Below are 22,146 nucleotides of genomic sequence, written 5' to 3' on the forward strand. Positions count from 1 at the left end.
GAACCTACAGGAGCTTTTCTAAAATAAAAAATGTTATTCTTCAGGTCATAATTCTTGTTCTGAAGACAAGACTAAAGACAAAGCTCCAGAATTTTGCTCTAGTTGTGTAAAAACAAGATGTATGAGTTACTGATGGCAAATGAAGTCATACATTGCTAACATGATTACAAAAATAATGAAGTTTTGAATATTCACTGTTTAATGCAGTTTTGAAGCCCCAATTATTTTCCAGTAATCCACCAGAAGACATTTAAATCTGTGTGCAACATTACCTTCTATCAGCACATTTTCAAAAGTGGAATATTACATGTCAAAAAAACCAGGTACTTTTTTCCTCTGCCTTCTCGTAATCAATAACAATTTAAAACAGATGGGTACAGGATCTTTCTACCTGAAGTCTTATACACAGAATTAATCCAAAACATCCAGGAAATGTCATGTCTTACAAATTTAACTAATACTACCCATGCATGTGTCCAACACATGGAAGATGTATTGGAAATTCCTTCTACAATAAGAATTGCCACCTATACATTTTCTTAATTTGGAATGACCTAACTATCATTTTGTTACAGTAAATCAGGGAAAGGAAGGTATTTTGTTTGTTTAAACACTCATTATTCCAGTATTTATTGAATTACACCTCAAGGTATCATCTTAAAATGCGCGGCTATTTTGTTACACCTTGCCATTCAGACTGCTGTTCTACTCAATGCAGTTATTCGTAAATGACTATATAACCTAATGTATTTTGTTCAATCAGTTCAAAATATCAGTATTTTTATTGATAAAACATAATTAGTTATATTAAATGTGACTGGTACATTCCTTCTGTCAAGTAAGTGAGTATTAATGTCTCACTTTTTTGTTTTTTTTTAAAAAACAGATGGAAAATTTTAAGAATTAAGGAACAGCTTGAATGTCACTTACATGAAAACTGTACAAGGATGACATTATTGTCACTTTTGTTGCTTGTAGTAATTTTTAAAAGTATCTAAGTTACCACCATAAAAACCTGGTGCTAATGAAGCAGAAAACGTGTGTTACGCTACAGTGTGTTACGCTACAGCTAAAACAAAGTAACATGATTTTATTCAAGTAGGCTCTTCCAATGTAGCAAGTAAATTACCATTGTTCTACCTTCAAAATATAACTTTGTTAAAAAAATGTATCTTAAACCCAGCTGTATTATCCTCACAACAGAATTAAAGTTGATTATCATATTGTACAGCAATCTCCGCTGAATGGAATTTCTGAAACATCCTTACCTCACCGGGAAAGAAAAAGACACACTGTGTAAAGAAAGATTATGTCCATTGCCTCCCCATAATTCCTCAACACGATTAAATTAAGAAACCTCTCTTTCTGCATCATGACTAATACATCAGTATTTTCCCATGCAAAAAGGATGATGCAACTTTTCAACTCCTAGCACCTACCAAAATCTCTACAAAAGACATCATTTATATATTTTCTGTAAATCTTAGCATTATAATCTTATTGGAGTGTAATTGCTGTGGCTAATATTCTTACCCTGTTATGAAAATGCTCAACATAAATGTGGCACTGAGTTGTTAAGATAATACATGATCATGCTGTGAGAGGGTAATACCTATACAATAGCCCTTGCCAATACCATAAATCTCTTTATTAGACAACAACCTATTACAGGAGATCTACTTAACTGTTTCCCTACTTAGAGGGCCATTTGGTGTTACAATAACAAGCTGACTTTTCACATTAGCAAGGATTAGCCAGTATAAATAATAAATCGACACTGAGTTGCTGCTCTTTTAGATATGGTAAATCTTTCCTGGTGTTTAAAAAGAGAATCCAAACTAAAACCCTAAGACCACGTTAGGCTGAACATATGTTAAGTTTAAAGTTCTGTTAGTTTAAACTAACAAAACAAAATCAACTCTTGAACCAATTTATGTGGCAGATTTATTACAGGAGAGCATGTTATGGAGAGCTGTTTCTGTTTTATGGAATGTGCATGCATACTGGTTTATTTCCTAGCAGCATCATAGCAAATCATCTTTAAATTTACTGAAATATTTTAAAGTAAAATGATTGCCACCATTTTTCCAGAGATAAATAGTGCAGAATTCATCTAAGTACCATCTATTATGCTTCTTGCTCAGCAAGCAAAACTGTATTATAAATGAATTATTTTCTTCTCTGAAGTCTTAACTTTTTGAAGGATCATACACTTTCACCATCCAGATAATTATAATACAAATTCTAAAACCTGCAAAACACCAGATCATTTCTTTCATTGTGCTAGATTAAGGAAAATCACTATTTAGAATAAGTATTTCTGATTCTTCAAGCTGGTCTTTAAGTTACAATTTACAAATAAACTTAGGTTATGATATTCCTTGCTCTTTGTTGTCAATATTTTTTAAAGCTTAAGACAGCAATCCTTACCACTGTTTGCCTGCTTTAGTCCGATTATGAATTCATCAATTATATTTGGATGAGACTCATTCACCTTTTTATATTTTATAATAGAGAAAAAGCAAAATTAACAGTTAGCCTTGCATCTGCAATCACCTTGATTATGATTCATAACACTGCTTGTGTAAATAGAAAAGACTTACCTATTGCTTTCTGGCTAGCACACTACACTGCACGAGATGTACCGAAGACCTGAAAAGTACTGTGTTATCTCTCTCACGCTGACATGACATTTTTAGAATCAGAGAAGACAGTTTATGCAACAAAAATGTGCTTCCCGTCATACAGAGTACCAAAACTGTCCTCTTGCACCTCGACATGCAAAAATTGTTTTCCTCAGTTCCTTTCTAAGCCTTCAATAAAAAGGCACTTCTTTGAAATATGAACGATTTCTAAAGTCAGCTTTTGCTTACTGACGTTTTAAAATTTTTGCCCATTGTTATTTACTGTTACTGATGGACAGCCTTTTTAAAAGCTATCTTCCACAACCTTTCTGCTCCACATAACAGAGAAGGCACTGTGAAATGAAATTGTACTTACTGGAAACAATTCAGCCCTGAATGCCTTGATTACCCTGATTATCTCATATACAAGCTCCCTCTGCAGGTAATAAGAAGAATGAGCAAAAATATGTGAAAAATGTGGGTAACAGCCAGCATAGCAACCCAAATAATCAGTCATTATTTTAAAGAAACTCCCCCAGAAATCCTTCTCCAATGTTATCCGACATAAGGAGTTAACACAGAAAACATTCTTTTTTTTTTCCAGCTCTGTGTCTCTTCTTGTCCCCTCAGAAAAGTTAAACATTCAGCTTTAGTCCTTCCTGTATCAAAATACACAGATTTCTTTTTCAAAGTCACCTAAATGCTCTCAGGGCAGGAAAAAAACAGAGAACAAAAGAAAAAAAGAAAAAAAAAATTTCTCTGCTTACCCAGAACCAAACAGAAATGAAAGACCACCCCAAACAAGTAAACAAATTCATCCTATCTGATGCATCTCCCTAACCCAAAACCAAACAAACATCAGCATCCCTCATTCTACTTACTGCTGGGAGATAAAACCCAATGCCACTTTCAGATACAATTACACATGCACTCCACCGAAGTTTAAAAAGCAGTTGAACTGAATGTTATCTTGAAAATTAAAAAAGTCTCTATCAATTTATATCAAATTATGAAGCAACTATGTAGTTTTCATCCAACTAGAGGTAAACTGCTTTTCTTCCAGAAGACATTATCCTTACCTTAAGATGTCTTAAGTTTGTTCACCGTAATAGCATGAGCTTTCTAGATAAAAATCCCTTCAACGCAAATGGGAAAAAGCTTCAGTGAATGAAGCTATAAATATTAAGCAGATCAAAATTAAGCCTTTGTCCTACGTAACCTTTAGCACACACTCAAAAAACTGGAAAGGCATGAGGCAACATTAATTTCTCTTCTAACATGGAAAGAATGAAAGTATGCTTGTGGTTTTGTTTCTCTTACAGAGCCAAATCCCACTTTCTTTACTTCTGCAAGTAGTGCCATTAGACTTACGAAGAATACTCATAAAATAAATGCATATGCATAGGGCATAAAGTCACATATGCCCCATGTGACTTTAATTTTCACTGGAAAAATAAACTCCAAAATATAACCTTTCAAGGTTTCAATGTCAGCTTTAAAAAAAAAAAAAATAGTGGAAACAGACTCATGATATTATTGTATGGCTACAGTCACTACATGGGACAAATGCAGGACAAATTTGGGGTGTTCAAAATGATGACACTGGTGTATACAGAGCTCTTCTTTGCTGCTGGAATATCTTTAACAGTGGATCCACAACCGATTATTATCAGATACTATTATACACCTCCTCAAATGAGGGAAAGAATGAGGAAGTAAAAAAAGAGGGGGGAGCAGGGAGGGAGAAAGCTAACATTTTGGAGAGATGATGCTCTGTTCAAGCACCGATTAAGATTATTGCCTGAAGGGCAAAAGGATTTCTCCTCACTTTCAAATTATGTCAGCAACTCCCCTCCCTCTCTAAAAAAACTCCCAGTCTCAGCCCATTTTCCTGGCACAGCAGCTCAGCCAGGAATACATCTCAACTGCCGAGGCACCTTCTCTCCTTTAAGCACTTTATACTGATTTACACAAGAATCAGCCTCACCAATTGACAGTCTCTGTTTAAGAAACACCTACTAGACTGAAGTAAATCAAAGCTGAAGAAGACACTGCCCTTCAATATTTAAATGACAAATTTACCAATGAAATAGTTATGAATTGGTCTTCTAGAGAACACTCACTTTGTTCAAACTGAAGATGCAATCATTATTCATTCTGGGAAAGCAAAGTTTTCCAAATTGGTCACTTTGTGTAGAAAAAGTCTAAATTAAGCTTAGAAGAATGAATAAAAGGATGCCTGGTTGAGACAAAAATAATTCTGCCTACCATCAACACAGGCATCGGGAATTTGCCAGAGAAATGCAGAGTCAACAGCAGAACTTGCTCTCGGGAATCTTTCCTTAAAATGTCACTTTATTTAGAAGCAATGCTGCCTATTGCAAGGGAGCTGTTTCTGAACACTGTTCACACCAGTGTAGACTGCTATGCTGTAAAAAATGACAAATATTATACTATAAGAGAATATATAGAAAGGTGAACTAAAGTCTCCTTCTGGCATGTGATCTCTCTCCACCACTGCAGTACTAATTTCAGAGTAAGGTTCACTCTCTATTTACACCAGATCCCATCAACAGCAAAGCAAGCATGATAGTCAGAAGCAAGGTCGGTCATCCCCTCCCCAGCTGCCAGAAACAATTTTTAACAGTAATCGGCGTTAGATTATTCTGTCATCTAGATTCAGAGCAATAATCGGTTTGAGGTGTCAACTGATAGGAAAATACCAACAGAGGGCACAAAGGAAAGCAGCAGCCTACCCTAAATGAGAGATTTGGGCTTTTATCACATCCAGAGGCAACTAAATAAACAGAAGTAGCCTAATTTTTAAAGCACAGTTCTCCAGTGATAAATTGTTTTGCTGCTACTTTGCTGATATCTTTTTTTTTTCAATAGTTGCAGATAGAAACCTAACTGTACCTTAAGGAGATACACCTTTCTAGCAGCGGTGCACATGGAGTGCTCAGCTGCTCCCTACACTGTCTCCACCACAGAAAGCAGTGAAGCAGCCCAGGAAATAAGAACATTCCCTTCTTTACTATCTTCTTTACCATAAAAGGTATGAACACTCCCAACTCCTAATCTAAGCATCAACACATCCCTAATTTACGAATTAACATATTAAATACATTTTTTTATTTGTACAGTATCAGAATTCAGGATCTTAAATAGCAGTCTTCATTCCTGTTATTTCACTCCAGCTTTTGTTGCTCATTGTGGCCAAGTAACACATCATTAAAATACAAACATAGTATAAAAAACTCATATACATTGATCAGTGTCAAGTCAACCTGCATTACATTTTAAAAACTGTTCCACTTTTTCCCTGTATGGCTGCTTGGGCAAAAGAAAGTGTCCTTCTTGGGTGGTAAACACATTGAAAAACACTGTTGAAGTGAAAAGACAGTAATTTCAGAGTTATTTAGTACACCAAGGGACAAAACAGGCAGACCTAGACTCTACCATATTTGTATGAGGAAATAGCGTAAGATAAATCTCCTATGACAAAAAACTGCATTACGTTAAAAGGAAAATATTCTTGATATTGCATCTACGTAAGAAACCTAAGTAGCTTCTTATTAGCTCTAACTAGATTTTCTCTGAAGCTAGCTACTTTCACTACTGAAATACAGACATTGATACTTAAATCTTTTTGTGTAAATGTTAGTGTTTATAATGTGCTCCTAAGAGATTAAGATTAGAAAAAAAAAAAAAAATAACCACACAACCAAGACAGGCCCTATTTTTCTCAGCCCATGATCACTTGTCAAGCCATGATTAATGCTGTGCTCTGTAGAGGGAGACATTACATCTAGGCTACAACAGACCTAAATTTTACCCTAAGGCAGAAGTCTGATTTAAACATCTCTATTCAAAGTGACATTTGTCCTCTCTTTTCAACCAGTTTCCTCTGAAATTCCAGTAAACTGACTTTGTGACCTACAAATGGTCCATTGATTCTAACTTGTCGTGTTGCCTGTCCTTGTAGCAAAGTTAGTTTTGGTGACTGAATGAAGCAAGATGTTATGCATTCAAGAAAAATACAGGAGCAGAGTCCATTAGGTGCTCTATTAAATGCTCGGTTGGGTAAGAGCGACTAGAATTTACGGCTATAAGGATTCTAGCTTACACAGAAGAGCTAAAGATAAATACTGAGGTCAACATTAAAAATCAGAAAATATTTTTATATTCAGAAGTAACTATGGCCTTCATATTCTGAGGTGATGAGCAAAGATTTTTTTTTTGTATCACAGACAAGAACACGGGCATAGTCAGGGCCACCCTGAAAAGTAATTACATTTTATCTCTTGCCTTTCACTCTGAAATGTCTGCTAAGGTATTTACATTTGTCTGTTACAAGAACAACAAGCTATACAGGAGAAAAAACTAGTTGTGATCACTTATCTCAAGTAAATACTATTTCTCCAGTGAATGGTATTATTCCATCTATTTTATAAAGTTATTGTTAGATCCTCTGATTTATCTGTAACTGCTATTGTAGGAATAAAAATAAGACATGCTTATACCTTATAAAGAAATAGCCAAATAGCAGACCTGGACATGTAGAATAGTCAATATCCTTCTTATTGAACATGAAAAATGGCAACGTTTGATAATATTAAGCAATTTAGACAGTGCTGGCGAGTTCCTACTAGCCAAGGTAATCTTATTTCTGGTGCTTTTCAGGGTAAATTGATTTTTTTTCCCTCCTCTTAGCTGCTCTGATAATTGAACAAATTTATACAAGTGTGGTGGGATTTTACTTAGCAGACGACACACAAAACATTCCCCAAACATGAAGTACCTTACTCATAAAAACCAATTTTTGTTGTAATTAAGCAAACTGTATTTAAGCTTGCTTTGTGCCAGGATAACAATCAATAGCATTTTGTTGGAGACTGCACTCTACCTGCAGGTGTTAAGCACTGTGCTTGCTTCAGTCAGGCTGCAATGCTTTTGATTATTGTGCCTTTCTAAATAATTTGGGTAAACAGCAGGCTAGAGTAACTTGAAACATTACAGTACCTTATGAAAATCAAAAAGAAAGAAATCATGACATATGCAGATTACACGTTCTTCTAAGACCCATAAAATACTCCATTTAATGTAACGATCCATAACCTGAAGACGCTATGATTCCAAATTTGAAGGCTTTTTTTGTTTGTTTTTTTTCCCTAAGGAATCAATTTCTGGTTAACTATCAGTTTGCATCTAGAGAATCCTGTAAGACCTTACCATTCATTAAGGAAGTGTATTTCTATAACTAAATCGCTTATAGTAACTGACACAATCTTCACAGCCTGTGCTGTAGAAACACATCTCATACATTACAGGTTGAAAAAAACCATGAACTCCAAGAAAATTATCTGTTGAAAAGGGCTTTAAGCCTGTCATCTTTCACCTTTTTAATGAATGTTAAAAAGAATCATATATGCTAAATAAAGACTGGAAGTATTTTCTAACCCAGGTATATATTCACATTAAATCGCAAGTTACCAATATTCCAACAGAGCCACCTACTAGCTTTATTTTAAGAACTGTTGGAAACAAAATGCAGCTATCTTTGAAAACTATTTAAATATTAAACACGATTGTTAAGAGTATTGAGAATGGCCTTAAAATAGCTTTTTGTTTTTCCAGTTTTCCTGACATCCAATTACAACCGTGATGGTTTAAATCTTTTACTTGTTTCAAACTGAGTGTTTTAAAAAAATAACAGACAGCTTTTAAGTTTAAAAGCTGCACATAAATACTTAAAAAGGTGAATTTCTTGCAATTTCAAATCGCTTTTGTACATCACAAACATCAATCCTATAAAATGCTTCGAAAGAGTCTGTTTAACATGACATCTCCAAGTAACACGTCTGACTATAAATTTCACTAGCCTCTGCTCTAAAGTGTATTGCTTTATAACTGACTGCTTGTCTACCTATGCATGAATATGATTTCAATTATATACCAGATGCAGTTTAACTTCTCTTGCAGTTCACCAGGTAAAGTCATTAATTGTTACTTCCAGTTCTTGTATTATCAGTCATCCACAGATATTCCTCAGTGGAAATGTAGAGGAGACATAGAGCATTTTTTGCTATAAAATATCTCCAGGTGTTTATTGGTAGGTTGTTCTTCATTATTATTATTATTAGGCATGGTGCTATCCTCAGCAAGAGCCGTACTAGAAGTTGACAGTATTTTCTTACGTGTATGTCAACATCTTAGGTGGACACAGGATGAGCGAGGGCTTGGAAATACATGAACTTTTTAGACCAAATTTCAGTAAAACCTTACAATTATGTTTCTACCCTCTCTAAACATTAAACAATTATTTATATTGGATGGATATTATTTTTTGTATGAATTTATGACACACTATATAGAAATGTATTGCAAACATAACTTTGATAAATATTTTGCCTAACTAGAGACTTCTCTTTCCAATATCCTTATGGAAAATTATGGACCTTTCTAAAAAGCTGTCATTCAAGACTGTAGCATTTTTTCTTCATCATAACTAGTTACATTTTAAAAATATATATTAATCAAAATGTCATATCCACATATTGCATTTTCAGAAATAAAAATAATCTTATTATTACATATTACTAACCATAAAGACTACAAACTCCTAAGACTATACTACCTCACTTATTTAAATTTTAATAAGGTGCTTGCTTACTAGAGACTAGAATTCCTGAGTAACCCCCTTTCCTGACTTTATGCATTAAAAGCAATAAGAGATAAATAAAACATTGAGAAAGCTTCTGAAGTGATCAAATAAGAACTAAGTAAGCAAACTTTAGTTTTTTTAAAGCTCTCCTCTTGCTCATTTTAAGAAGGGAAACACCCAGAAGCCTGGTGTTAATGTCTCTGCTGATTGTGAAAATTGCAGCAATAAAAACTCCAACTGCTTGTCTTAAATTAAGACTTGCAAGACTACATGTGAGATCTGTATCTTTACATTAGTTTTTATAACATTTGGAAGTTTGGTTGCCTGCTTTGATGTTGGTCTATTAATGAGCAGGGGAGCCAAAAGCCAGAAAAAAATGTTTACTGGAAATTCTCAAGTCAAAACCTGAAGTAATTGGTTTGTTCTACCCCACATGATTCAATATCCTGATTCCCCCAAGTACCAGCTCCCTGAGCTATATGAATGTCTACGCTTTTTTGCTGTTGCCAACACACAGTAACCCACAGTGATTGAAAATGGCAGCTGAAGTGCTGCTGCAGCACATTAATTTTGCTCCAAGTGGTCCAATTTTGTCATCTGAATGTTGAAAATCTTCTTTCCACTACCTTTTTTTTACCTTCAGAGATTTGTCGAGTTTGGGGTTGCCATCATATAAACCAAAGTGCAACATTTTCAAGACAATTTTTAGATTATCCCTAACAGCTGAAAGGATAATGCGCTTTCTTTATAGCACTCCGCATTCAAAGCAGACTAGTTAACAGCAACTTAAGTGTGATAATGGCAATTACATCAATATGTTCCTTTTATACCACCAAAAGGTACTACTTCAGACAGCTGAAGACATTAGGTAAATAAACTGCTGAAAATTACCTGAAAGTAATGACACGCAATTTTAGGACCACTAAACACATTTATTTACAAAATGCCCAAATGGTCGCGTCCATTTAAGAATAACAAAAATCTATATAAATTATTTCATTAACTGCAGGGTTTTTCACCAAGACATAGCATATATATTCAGCTCCTTCATTAAATGAAAGGAAATTGAAGCATGAGTGAAGACATCCTACTCTAAAGGCACATCACTTTCATGGCTTAAAAAGAGACACCCCCCCCCCCCCCCAACCATCAAATGGAGAACCAGAAGAAAAAAAAAAAAACCAACACACCAGACCAAATGCTACACACCAAGCACTTAAACCAACTTTTTAAAAACACAAAATGTATGGTTCAATATCAGTATCATTGAACTAAAAGGTTTGGAAGGAAGGAATAGGCAAGGAAGGCATAGGAAGTTCTTTTTTGCCAGAGACATAAACCAGAATACAGTCCCCAAGAAACATCTGGTCCCTGGAAAAGGTCCCAACTTATTGACAGATAACTGGATTTTGCTTGGCTTTTGCGTTGCTATATCATGAATACTGACTTGCAAAGATAATAACAGGGTAGGCCGGGCCACATCCCCTTGCAAACTCAAGGAAATAGTAACAAAAAAATGAAAAACTGCAAATATGTAGTCATGTAAAACAACTTACAATGCGATAAATATACTACTACACAGCCACCAAATCAGCACTCCTCCCATACTTGGTTTCAAATTATTTATTACAGGGCAATACTAACCGCAAATTAAGTTATCTTAGTAAACATTGTCTCACTGATTAAATGAGATTAGAGGAATTACTCATTTTCACTTTTTCTAGAATAAAAAGGAAATGGAAGCATATGGCCGGTGGCGATCAAAACTTCTTTCAAAACTCTCCATAAAAATATCTATTATTCCAGCCTACCCACCCATTAAGGAGGGAAGCATATTCGTTTCAAAGGTCTGGAATCGAGAGGTCTTTTATTACAAGATTTCATTTGTTTCCTGAAGTAATTAGAAGGTCTTCCCCATTCAGTCCCCGCACACAGTACCGTGTAGGCCATACCCAGAGCCCGAGCACGGTAGAAAGGGCTTTCTAAATCCCCCTAACAGAAAGGAGACATCAGAAACCACGCAACAGTGCCTGTCATAAAAGGTCACTTTTTTCCCTCGGAACAAACCATTAATCAATAGAGTGTAATTGTCCGAGTGCTCGCAAGGGCTCTGCAGCGGAGGGACCTTGTTTTTCACTGGCATAATTGCGAAACAGCGAAAGTTCAGAAACATAACCCAAATCCACCTCCCCATTTTACCCCTTTACAATTCCCACTGCCCTTTGGGCCTCTGCTTGGAAGCAAATGGAAGACAAGCTGAAGTTTTCTCAATTGAGCCGGAGCTAAGAAACCTTTGATATGCTAATACCCTCCTTCAAACGGTAAGAATTCACACTTGCATTAATTCAAACAATTTCTGCAGAATGATGCGAAATGGCACCTCTTTTCGTGGCAAGCAACAAAAGGAGGGAGCCGGAGCGTCTGAGGAAACCAAACAGCAGAACATTTGTTCTGCAGGGCTCCTTCCGCTGCGCACAGGGGCATTTCTATGCAAAGAAAAACACACCTGAGCACCAGCAGATCTCTTTACTTTCTGACAAACCACGTTCAAACCCCAGCAGGGCTGGCGCAGACTAACAACAAGATGTTATTTTTAGAGCCAGACACAGCAACGGTGCCTCATGACACACTCTGTTTTCTGTCTCCAGATGGCCCTAGATTTCTACATGTGAAAATAAATAGAAATTAAAAAAAAAAAAAAAAAAAAGTTGTTCTCACTCCGCAGCCGACAAAGGGTAATTTATTCCTGCTCCCAAAGCCACCCCCCCCCCACCCCCCACGGGCTGGTGGACGGACGCTCGGTTGAGTTACAAAAATAAACCCGCAACAGGTAATTATTTACTGAACGGATGCAACTTTCCCCGCTGCGCGATGCGGGCCGCCGAGCACCGAGCCGCGGCGGGGCCTGCTCCGCGGGCGGACCCCTGGCCCCGCGGCCCCGGCGGCGGGGCGGCCACCCGGCGGCGGACGGGGGCTGCGTGGACCCGCCGCGGCTGCCGCAGGCCCCTCCGCAGGCCTGGGGGGGGCGGGGGGGGGCGGCCCGGCCCGGCTCGGCTCGGCTCGGGAGGAGAGCGGCCGTGCGGGTCGTCGTCGGCGCCGCGCTGCTCCCGCCCGAGGGCCGCGGCCTCACTGAGGGGCACGTCCCTCCTCCGCCGGCGGCGGGGGCGCCCGCGGGAGTGCGGGGGGGGGGGGGGGGGGGGGGCGGGCAGCGGCCTCGGGCACCGGCAGACGAAGCAGACCCTAAAGTTAAGTGTTTCCCCGGCGGCGGCTCGGTGGGGACCGCCAGAAGTCGGGAGCAGGCGGCGGCAGAAGCGAGCGGCGGGGCTGCAGCGCGGGGCTCCGCTTACCTCTGTCTGGGAGCCGAAGGCGGGCCGGGATCTCTCGCCCCGGCGGGACCCGCGAGCCGGGTCACCCCCCCGCCCCGAGCGCAGGGCTGCGGGAGAGCGCGGCGGAGTTAGTCCCGGGGCTCCGGCGGCGGCGGCGGCGCGGGGAGCCGGCGGGCGAGCGCCGGGCTCGGGCGGGGAGCGGGAGGCAGCTGGCTCTGCGGCTCGGCGGGCTGGGGCAGCGCAGAGCAGAAGGCGGCTTCTCCTCCAAGCAGCCAGCCGGGAGGCTTTTCTGGGGCTAAGTCAACATTTTCCTGCGGCTTCCGACACTCCGCTCCGCACGAAACGTACGATACAGCCAGGCTCCCGCACGCACGCACGCACACACAAAAAATAAATTCGATTTTTTGGAAAAAAAAAAAAACGAAGCGGAGAGGACGACGAGCGCAGCGCGCAGTGTGTGTGCCCAGCCTTTGGAGTCCTTTCTGTGCAACGATCAGAACGCGATGCCAGCAGCGGGAGTAGCGGGGAACAACTCGAAAATGTTACAATGGACCCCCCCTCCTCTGTGTCTCTCGCTCGCACCGACCGGATTTACATCTCCCGGGATGACATTCTGGCCTCTGGCGGGGTGCGGGTCCGGCCCCTCCTCGGATTTTCTCCTCTTCCTCCCGGTGCTGCTGCCCCGCCAGCGACTGGAGACCCGGCGCCGGGCGCTGAGCTAGTAACGCGCGCAGCAATGGGAAAAACGCAATACATACACACCAAAAAAAAAAAAAAAAAAAAAAAAATCCCAATGAATTGTATCGCAGCCTCCTTTTTGCTCATGCACCTCTCCGTGTGTGACTGGGGATTGCGAAGTCCTGACACAGACTCTCCGCCGGCTCTGAACTGGAGTCACCTCCAGCCTCCTCCCCCTCCAATCTCCACCCCCTCTCCCTCCGCTCCCCACCCCTGGGCTCAGCTAATCATATAAACATATTATCACGTAGAGCAGCACCGGCGAAGGACAAAAATCTCTCCCTTCCTGCCTTTTTTTCTCCCTCCCCCCCCTCTTCTTCCAGCCGGGGGGGTGAAGGCTAATAACAAACGCCCGGCCGCTCGGCACCAAAGGCCGAGCAGATCGGCTGCGCGCCAGCGCTGCCCGCTCCCCGCCCCATCGCCGCGGCTGCCGAGGGGCGCGCACCGCCGCGGAGCCGCCCGCCCGCCGCCGCGGAGCCGCTGGGCGCCCCTGCCCGGCGCCTCGGGCCCCGGCGCTTCCCGGGCCTGGGGCCTGGGGCCTGCCGCCGCCCCCTCTCCCTTCCCCGGCGGCTGCTGGCGCGCTGCAGGCCGGCAGGCGTCTCCGCGGCACTTTCTCCTTGGCCGTATCCTCCAGCGCGACCGCGCACCCGAACTTGTGCGGCGGGCCCTGCTCGGGTGCTGCGCCGAGCGGGGCTGACCGGGCCGGGCCAACTCACTGCGCCACTGGATGCATCCCCCCGCCCTCCCCGCCTGCACCCCAAAATAATTCACCGGGCTGGGCGGCTAGCGAGCGAGAGCAGGCGAGGGGCGGGAGGAAGGGGGATCTCCGCTCCCCGGTGCGTTCGCGGCTCTTTTGGCCCCTTCCCTTCCCTTCCTCCCGTGGGAACGGCCCGGCTCCCGCCCGCCGAGCGCGGTGCGGAGCGCCGCTGGGCCCGCACCGGCCGTCAGGGACGGCGCTGCGAAGCACGGCGATGCGTTCGGGGAAAACATGTCAGGACAGGGTAAACAGCACTTGGAAACGATTTAAAGGATGCCGAGTTGACTCACTCCCGTGCTCAGAGACAAAACGCGGTCTAGTAGCGCTGTTGCGTTCCTTCCCAAAATCTGCTCTTGGAAACCAGGCTTCGGGGTCGTTGGTACGGTCGGGTTGTTTCCCTCTGTACTGATGCAAAATCCCGAGGATCCGCTCTGACCTTTCAGGATGCGCAACATGAACAATTCCCAGCTCTCAAGGTCGGGAGAAGCAGCTGGGCGCTAGCAAGGGCTCGTTGCTGGGGGGAGCGCGGCGCGGCCAGGCCCCGGGGGGGGGGACGCGGGCGGCTGGGAGCGCCCGGCTGCGCTGCCCGCCGGCTCCGGGCTGGGCGAGGGCTGCTCGGAACCAGCCGGCGGCTGCGGGGGCCCTGGGGAGAAACCGAGGTACGGCCGCAGGTCAAAGCAGCGCAGACCTGTCCTGGTAACTCCCCCCTCCCCCTGGTTCGGGGCTTTTTTTTTTTTTTTTTAGCCACCCCCTTCCCTTTTCTAGCTGCAGCACTGAAATGAAATCCTGTCAACGTCCATGCACGGACGGGACCTCTCGGGGCTTGGTCAACTCTTTTAGGTCCAAAGCATATTGACAATTCAGCTTAAAACACCCACACCACACCAGGAAATCAGGACCATTACCTTTGTTAATGGTAATGATTTATTTCTTAACTTAATTATTTTGACTTCTCTGCATACCTGTGCAATTAGCGTCCCTGTTTAGACAGTTGTGACATGTATTAAGGAGAAACGTGACATGTTTAAAAGGAAAGTGAATTTTTGAGACCTTGCAACATGAGGTAGTAGGAATGATAGAGCTGGTCCAGGGCTCTTCAAAGCCACATTAAACTTTCAACAGTGCTAGCAATAATCCCAGGGATTAGTATCTAAAAATCGCTGAAATACGGGCATGCCATAGCCACGCTGACCTGCCTCAACTCACAGTACCTGTCGAGGGCACTGGGGAGTGGAAGAGCAGTCCCAGGCTTTTAGGACCAAAGGAGGAGTTCTGCCATAGTGAGCAGTGCATCTTCCTGAGGCCGGTTTCAACTGGGTTAAATCTGCAAACTGCCTCAAAACCAAACTCAGCATGGGAGGGCAGGAGATCGTGTGTCTGTGTGATAGTTTTGTACCTACTATATATAGTTAAAAGTTAAAAGAATGGGTTACTGTGGGAGTAAAATGTAGCTAAAGAGCAGGTACTCTATTTTTTCCCCAGTTTTTTAAGTCCTTTGTGTATCCCTACTACAGTCGACTGCTCTTTCTTGCTGAAAATATCCTTATAAATGTATGTATAAACCCTAAATAACCCCTTATACATTTCTAATAGAATTAAATCATGCAGGCATCTTAATGTATTTTATTAGAAACTGATTTTCATTGAAAGGGTTGGATGCATCTGTTACAGAAACATGCTTAAAAGGAGGGACAGAGAAATATAAAGATATACATATTGATCGGCTATCATTTTACTGGCATTTTAAAACATATCATTAACAAATCCTCCTTTTTTTTTTTTGTCAAATAAATGTAATTGCAGATAAGCAATGATAGCCCTGAGCTAACAGCCTTTTCTTTAGTTGATGAGAGCAGGATTTAGTCAGAAAACAGTCAAGAATAGAAGTTTTATGTGGGGTTGGCAGTTTTCCTTTGAGAGGATGTGAGAGAGAGGAATTCTTCTATTTGGACCAAAAAGTCTGTTGGTTTCTGTAAAACTTTTTTACCCACAAAAAGACTGAAAAGAAGGGCAGAACTAGGCCTTGTGTTAGTATTTGCTGAAGTTGAAGTGAATTCACCTACGTGGATTCAACTGCAGGATTGAAGTTTATTGTCCCCCTTTTCATCAAAAACTTCTGGAATCATATTTCTTTCTACATGCAGAAGTGGACTGAGTTTTAAACAATTGGTAAAAATGCAGACAGAGACCTTTCAGCATTTGTTTTGAAAACACGTGCTTCCATTAATTCTCATTAAATCTGGATTATAAGAATACCTGCCAGAGGTGCATATTGTTTTGGCAAGTAAAATACTATTATTCAAGCAATTAATTTTACTTAACATGAATCAGCATCTGTTTCTTTAAAACAGGAAAATTGTACACACGTATACCCATGGCATACTTGAATCTGATACTTTAGTTTTTACTCAGCCACAGTTATTGCCAGATTTGAATATTAATATATAAGAAGGAATTATAATGAATCAAGTTTATTTTCACTATTAAAACTGCCTACTTTTTGCTTTTTGCCATATCCCTATAAAATATGTATCTCATTCCATATGGACGCCACAAGTGAGTACAGACAAGTAGATTTTCCTTAAAATCTTGCTTTGCTGCAACAGTGCATAATACCTAGCTTGAAAACACTACAAGAAATGCTATAATCTTAGCAAAATCATTTGATAATATTTTATTTGCCTCTTTTACTAATGTTAAATTTTGTAACATTTCATGTTAAGCTGTATATTCTGTGTGTATTGGTCTGGCATTGCTTTGGTGAACCTGCTGGATCATGTCCTTAAACTAAAAGCAAATTTGTAGTAATTTTTGAAATAATCACAAGAACTGTGTATCAATTAGCATTTCTAGGTACTATATGTAGGACAGTAACAACTGGAAAAGATTTAACTGTCAGCTGTGTACTTGAAGGAGGTGCATCTGAGAAAGATGATTTAACTTGCGTCAAAAATTAGCCAAATTATGATGTCTGCAATATGATCTTGTAGACTCCACTAGAGGTTTTTTTGCCATAGAATTGCAGCTTACATCTGCCTATTCTTAAAAAGGTTAATTTAAAATGGTTTAATATCTCGATAAATAATATTTTGTATTGCCTTAAGTGTCAGTTCCCCCGTGAGAAATGGTTTACACAGACTTTATGCAACCGATTTTTTTATTACTGGAGTTTTATGACTGAACTTTAAATACTAGCAACTGACATTTCCTCCTATCTGTATGTACTCTTGTGAATAACGTAACAATGAACTTATAATTAGATGTAATGTTAGCAAAGACTGACAGAAGAGGTTGTATATACGTAGTGCAGTAGCATCAGCTGAAAGTGGTGTAATATAAAGACACGGTTTAATTGGTAAAATGTAAAGACACGGGTTTTTTTCCATGGTACATGGAAAAGTAACAAACCATTACATGATTTTACCATTTCAACATAAAACTGAAAAGGCAAAATTTTGCATGTTTTATTTAGGAAAATCCCCAATTAATTTTGCAGACAAATTTATGTAAATAAAGTGTGAAGGATACAACCCATAAGAGGAAATGTCCAATGTATTGTCTTAAAAGTTTGGAAATATATCTTGACGATAGCTGGTCTTTTAAACTAAGTAATTGATTTTAGTGTCACTTGGGAAAAAATGAAACCCATCAATAAAATAAGATAATTCTGCAGCTGTTCCTAACAAATAAATGTAATATGAATTTGCATTTTACATAGTTTACTTCAGTAATCAATTTTAATTACTCATAATCTATATCATTATTTAAGAAATGACAAAATCATTGACTTACTCATAACACTTGCTAATTGTTTTTAAAAATAAATTCTACACATGACTAAGGAAACACCCATTTCCATTTGCTTTATGTTAAATCAACATCTAACCACTCATGGTGATTTCATTCAAAGAAAACAGAAGGAACACATTAGCTGTGTGGTTAAAGAGATTGATGGGCTTCAAACATTTTAACCATGGATGGTTTTTTTCCAACTGTAGAAAGTCATGTTTTTAATTTAAATAGCTTCAAGAAAATGAAGATCATTTTATTCAACAAAGCTGTTGTTTCTTGTTTCTTAGACAGAAATTAATTTAATTTTGTTTAATTAAGTAATATTAGAAAAAACTTGTTCAGAGAAAAATGCTGCTATGAAACAAAAGCTTGTGTATGCCATATTAACTAGGTGTTCTGAAACAGAATTTTTGTATCACATTAATAAATTATAAGAGATCAATATGATTTTTACCAGTGAATTTAGATGCAGTTTTTTATGTTCATGCTAAGACATTGCAGTTGCCTCTCCACTCTCTGAAAAGTAAATCTGGGGCAGCGACAGAGCTCAGTGCTATTGAAGAAGTACATTCCTTACTTTGGGCTTTGGGTATTTATGGGTGTATGTTGGTGGAGAAAAGTTTACAGTTTAATGCTGCAGGCATTTATAAAGGCCAAAGAGTTTTCAAGATTGAGCTGTTAGGAGTCACGTAGCAGAACACGTTTAAAAAGAGACGTGTACAATTCCCTGTTTTCATATGAAAAGCTCAGCACAGAAGCTGAAACGATCATACCAGGAAAGGAACTGCAGTGCTGAGCTTTTGGGGAAAGAGATATGTCATGAGATCCCAATTCTCCAAATAGTTTTGCACATTTCTAGGTTCCCTTTTCTCCAACTGCTATATCTGCATAGGCGTTATTTCTGCATTCGGGCAGCAAATAATGTTTTTTTAAGGAAAGAAGCAAGGCTCAAGAGAATAGTAAGAAATTAAATAGATTTTTCTCTTTAAAATAAATGTAATTTTGGCTGTCAGGTGGGGAGCTCCTTCTCCTCCTCGCCCTTACACAACTGTATCATACATTTCGCTACGACTTTGCTAAATTTCCATATCTCTTTCAGTCGGTAATTTGCAGCCAGAGAAGTACCCCATATCTCAGACTGGCACGTGGGGAGGTCACTGCGTAGTCCCACCACCTCTGCTCATCTCTTGCTCCCCTACTGCTTGATATAACAGGATGGGAAGGTTTGAAACTGAATGGGAGAAGGACTGGATGTCTATGTTAAACCCCTCTACCTCTTATGACTTGCTTTATCAAACTCCAGTTGCAGATCTAGAACTTACATTCATTACAGAGTGCTTTTAACTATAATATTACCTAGGTTGCTGGCCACTCTTCTGTTGCTTGTGTGTCACAAAATGAAAGGCAATGCAAAAAAAGATGAACAAAGAATGGAGAATTCAAAGGCAAACCGTTGTATTTACAAGTATGAATCCATGAAGGCTTTTCTCTTCTTACTCAAGCACCTAATATAATCATCCTAGGCACTGTAAAAATCTGTGTTCTTGATGGAATAGGCCAAGATTTGAAGAGTTATTAATCTTTATCTGCGCAGCTCTTCAAACCCATAAAGATTTAGATGCCTACGTTGGGGGTAGGGTTAAATTTATTTTCTTGCGAAGTTATAGGATAAAATACATCAAATTCTTGGACCACCGACCAGAACTCAGGCCTCCCCATTCCAATTGATTGCCCAAATCATTAAGCGACAGAGTCAGGTTCCCCCTGGTGCCCTCACTTTCTAGCCCAGTGAATCCTGAATCATTTTCCACCTGGTGCGTGACTTTAACAGGAGAAGTGGAGAATATCTCCATCTCCAATCAGGCTGTGGATTAGAGAACTGTTTAGCTGGGGAGAAATATGCATTTGAATCCCTTCAGGCAGAGGGGAGAACTGATCCTGTTTCACACACTTTGGACAAGTCTCTAACTGCTGGTTGTAGAACAAAGCTATACCTTTAAAAGACAGTGATGATTACTGCTGGGTTTAGTGACAGGCCGGCTGTGTTGGTGGGTGTCAGGTGCTCTTAGAGTATGACTGTCACCTTTGACTGTCACCTTTAAGTGCTCACCTTTGTTTTACAGACAGCCTTAGCAATGATGCAGGCGCAGAGGTCCTTAGTCTGGTTTATCTTGAGTGAAGCAGCATTCGGCATGATGAGCATTAGAGCTGTAGGAAAATTTAATATAAAAGCATGGAAGTGCCTATTGAACAGAGACGTCTTCCTCAGGTAGGCAGCATTGAAGCAGAGGGGTTTTTTAACTTAAGGGCTTAAATTCCTTCCACGCTTCTCTTTAGGAGTCTAGTTGTTGGAATTCTATACGATGCCTACATGAAAATCTGGTCCATAGTCACAATAATCAAGTCTAGAGATATAGTAAGAGGTTATGAACAGGAAAGAACAGGGTGCTCGCAATCAATCATGAACAGAAAAGAATCTCCCACTGGGAATTCCTCACCTCATAATTGCAACTTTCAAATTCTCATATCAAAAGGTGGGGCATAAGAGCGATATTTGCTTCCAAACTTGCATATTTCAGTTCACATATACTGTTTTCCCAGTGTGCCACTAGGTGTTATTCTGTAAGAACAAGTGGGGGGCGGGGATTGTTGTTTTCTTTTTTAACTTAGAATTTTCAATTGGTAGCTTTAATCAAGATGATGTATAAGTCGTGCTTTATGTACAGTTCATCTGGTTCTGCTTCCCAGTTTCCCATGCCACTCTGGAAGTGCTCATAACCTCAGTTGATTGGTTATACTTGCTTTGATTTTGTTTTGTGGTTTAAACCAAGGACTTGGTCTCTTATATTTTTTTGTAAGAATATATTTTTTCCTCTTGGTCCTGATTGCCATTGAAATGCTGACAGTTATGTGATTGGCTCCCTCTGGAGCGGATACCAGAGATGCATCATGGATCACTGGTCAGAGAGCCTACAAACAGCAGCAAATTCAGTCTCTTCCCCGCTCCCCATCTACTTTGTACATCAGCACTGCTTTGCAATCCATCTCAGCTGGCACGGGCAGAGCATGGAGACGGAGACCCAGATTTGTTTCCAGGCTTACATCTTCTAGTTCACATTTTGTCATGCTTGTGTTACATTGCCAGGTGTAACTCTGGCAGCTGTAAGAACAGTCATTTTCCTTCACCGAAACTGCCTATAAAAGCCTCTGTTTCGGTAATGATTTGTTATACATTACAAACACCTGCAGCACATGGGAATTAATATCACTAAAGTATAGGGATCAAAGATATTCCACCTTTTTTTCTTTAATTAAATGATCATTTACTTCTGACAGACCTCGATGTTTTTGACAAATAGTATTTGAATCTGATTGAAGGTATGGTTACGCCTTTCTAAAAACACTGCAGTCAAAGAATGATATTACAACCATGCTCCTGTTGTGAGGAACATCGACTGACTGCTTAGTACTACTGCTAATTATAAATATTAAAATATATTCAATAATTAATTAAGATGCTATTCCCCACCTCACTATGAGCACTGGCTGCTGTATGTTGAATAATCAGCACCAAAATATGATCTTTTCATATTGTAAATCATAGTACTACATTTAATATATCATTAAGACAACACACTAAGGCTTTTATTGCATGTTTGGAAAGCAAAGTGATAACTCTGTATGTATTTACACAGGAATGGGAGAATTTCCTGCATATGCAACCACTGAATCTTACTGAAGAATAAACCACAAATTTGCATTGTACCATTTAGGTGCTGAGTTTTGCCTTTCTGTTTTCTCTTCCTGTCGCCTCTCTGTATGGCTACATTGGTTTAATTTGCTTTCTTTAGAATTTTTGTTGATAGTAAAATTAATGTGCAAATTCCCTATCAGTTGTATATATTAATATAATTCCCTCTCAAATACAGCTCATTGAAATTATCACTGGTAAAAGGTGAGATACATATTCATACAGTTATTTACATAAATCCCATTCAGCTTTATGCACCCTAAGCTTTAATGCAAAGTATCTACTACCGCAGGTAATTTTAGCACAAGCAAAACAGCACGTAAGTGACATCTGACTTCCCAAAGATTGGATGTCTCTTAATAAATAGATTATTTGAAGAGAAAAAGTTCTGTAAGAAATTAGGTTTTTGACATTGTAATTTTTATGAGTAAAGATTTAATTTAATATTCTGCATATTTTAACTTTGCCACTTAGTGCAACCCAGGTTTGAGTTT

At 40.1% G+C, this 22,146-nt stretch overlaps 1 protein-coding gene across 32 annotated transcripts in view; it reads right to left on the minus strand.

Annotated features, from left to right (window-relative positions):
* ADGRL2 (adhesion G protein-coupled receptor L2) overlaps positions 1–22,146 on the minus strand; it is a 393,964-nt gene that overhangs the window by 146,851 nt on the left and 224,967 nt on the right. For 29 of the 32 annotated variants that reach the window (XM_030032161.2, XM_030032153.2, XM_030032158.2 and 26 more), the window contains exon 1: positions 12,636–12,741. The exons of 1 other annotated variant lie outside the window; for it this stretch is intronic. The gene's annotated coding sequence lies outside the window, so the exon portion shown is untranslated. Of the gene's footprint in view, positions 1–12,635; positions 12,742–13,200; positions 13,492–14,399; positions 14,563–22,146 lie in introns of those variants that run through there. 2 more of the 32 variants (XM_030032143.2, XM_030032142.2) reach the window with 2 other exon arrangements.

This window comes from Aquila chrysaetos, chromosome 12 (assembly GCF_900496995.4).
Source record: "Aquila chrysaetos chrysaetos chromosome 12, bAquChr1.4, whole genome shotgun sequence".
NCBI classification, from domain to species: Eukaryota; Metazoa; Chordata; class Aves; order Accipitriformes; family Accipitridae; genus Aquila; species Aquila chrysaetos.